The following is a 2,404-nucleotide window of genomic DNA, read 5'->3' as shown; positions in this document are numbered from 1 at the left end:
CAAGGTTTGAGTACTCTGCCTGGAGGGAGGGGAAGGGTCCAGGAGGCTCCCAGGGAGCTGGAGGGTTTGGGGTGCTGCCATTTACTGAGATGGGGAGGAGAGTGTGGGGAAGCCTTCTCTCTGCCAATCTACCTGTTAAAGAAATTGCTTCGAATGTAAAAGTTTTTAAATTGCCCAGGTGGGGTGGGGGGAAGGGGCGTGGACCACTTTGGTGGTGAGGAGGGGAGAAATGTCTTGGAAGCTGCATGGGAAAACGTTACATCTTTATATTTGCTGTCCTCTCACTGAGATGTATTACTTCCTTTCATTACAAATGTAGGCAACAACCCAGAGCAACATTACCAGTAACTATGGTTTTGTCACTGGTAGACATGCGAGTTTTCTTTCTTATTTTTTTTCAATATTTTATTTATTCATTTGGGGGGGAGGGACAGAGGGAGAGGGAGACTCCCCACTGAGAAGGGAGCCCAACGATGATGTAGGGCTTGACCCTTGACCCAGAGACCATGACTTAAGCCAAAGGCAGATGCTTAACTGCCTGAGCCACCCAGGCACCTCGACACCACGTGTTTTCAAGTCACATTACAATTATTACAGATATCTTGAAACTTTGTTTCTATTCATCACTGCTTTGAAATTATGAAAGTCATTGGCTCAGTCCCAGATTTTGTTAGACACATTAACAAAGAAGCATCTGTATTAGCACACTTGCAACATTTTGATAACTGTATTTAAATATAATTAGGTGCCTTGGTTATTTGATTTCATACATTTAAAGGTTTTATTTATTTATTTAACAGAGAGAGAGCACAAGCAGGGGGAGCAGAAGGCAGAGGGAGAGGGAAAAGCAGGCTCCCCTTAGAGCAGAGAGTCTGATTTGAGACTCCGTCCGAGGACACAGAGCAGACACTTAACCAACCGAGCCACCCAAGCACTCTGATTTCATGCATTTAAAAACAGTATTCCTAGAAGGGGTCCAGAGGCTTCAGCAGTGGCCAGAGGTACCCACTACACAGAAGAGGCTTAGAACTTTACAATGGACTGCAGCTATTTCGGGGGCATCCTTTACCTTTGCTTCTCTGCGTTGGATCTCCAAGAGTAGTGGTGGCTCTGGCCTGGAGGCTTCTGGAGGCTGAGATCTGGTTTTGTGCAACTCTTTAGCCTCAGGGTTCATGGAGAGAGCTCAGAAAATGTTATTTTATTTTGGATTTGATGTTGACATTTAAAAACGAAGGGTTTTTGCACACATCTGGATTTCTGGCTTCTCTTATGAAATCAGGAGCTCTGGCAACTCTGGGCTTCTCGACTTCCTTCCCATGGTGCAATGACTGGAGTTAAGTAGCAGCCTCCTTGATGGACAGAGTGCCACTCTCTGGCTTGCCACAGGGATCCACTGCAGATGCACACTCCCCAGTGACTCCCAGTCATTGGAGGTTTGATCCCAGGGGTGAGGGGTGGTTTGGGGTGGGTGGACAAATTGAACAGCAAGTTGCCATTCCCTGAACTGGCCCCAGGCTGTACCAGGTAAGGAGAGAATATTTGAGTAAGGAAACTTTGGCCAAGCCCAACTGACAGGTCAGAACACAGGTAAGTCAGGAGCCAGAGACAGTTCTGGCTCTCCCTGATACCAGTCTTGTTTCTTGCTTCGCTGCACTCACTTACTGGAAACTTTCTGATTGCTTCTCATTGACCAAGAAAACCTCTGGCTCTGGAGAACATGCTCAGCGCCTGGTCCCTCCTTTCCCTGGGTATGTTCCCTTCCATATTCCCTTCCTTCTCGGCCTTCAGGACAAACATCATCTTCTAGGAGGGATGGGTGGGTGGGGGGTGTTGTCCCCTGACCCCTCTCCGAAGCTGGGCTCTTGCCCTCCACACAGACAATTTCTCTGCTGCTTCCTGCCTCAAAGCTCTTACCATTATCCCCAAATTCCATTCCTAGCTTACTTACTTACTGGCTCCCTACCTACCAGCATGGACTATTCACGGCAGGCCTTCCACGGAGACGCTGCCTGTCTGTCTGGAGCTTTCGGTGCCTCCTGAAGAAAACACAGGGTGACCTGCCAGCTGTGTCCTGCCCCTTGCACCAGGGGTCAGAGTCAGGCTCGGGCACTGGGCGAAGTTGGCTGGCAACTTGGCAATTTTAAAAAGCTGCCTTTGGGATCCCTGGGTGGCTCAGCGGTTTAGCCCCCTGCCTTTGGGCCAGGGTGCAATCCTGGGTCCCTGGGATCCAGTCCCCCATCGGACTCCCTGCATGGAGCCTGCTTCTCCCTCTGCCCGTGTCTCTGCCTCTCTCTCTCTGTGTCTCTCATGAATAAATAAATAAAATCTTAAAAAAATAAAAGTAAAAAGCTGCCTTCTAAGCCTTTGTCAAAAATACTCTTGCAGCCAAAGGTTGTGCCTGCCA

Source organism: Nyctereutes procyonoides, unplaced genomic scaffold (genome assembly GCF_905146905.1).
Source record: "Nyctereutes procyonoides isolate TBG_1078 unplaced genomic scaffold, NYPRO_anot_genome, whole genome shotgun sequence".
NCBI classification, from domain to species: Eukaryota; Metazoa; Chordata; class Mammalia; order Carnivora; family Canidae; genus Nyctereutes; species Nyctereutes procyonoides.
This window is presented reverse-complemented; position numbering follows the sequence as displayed.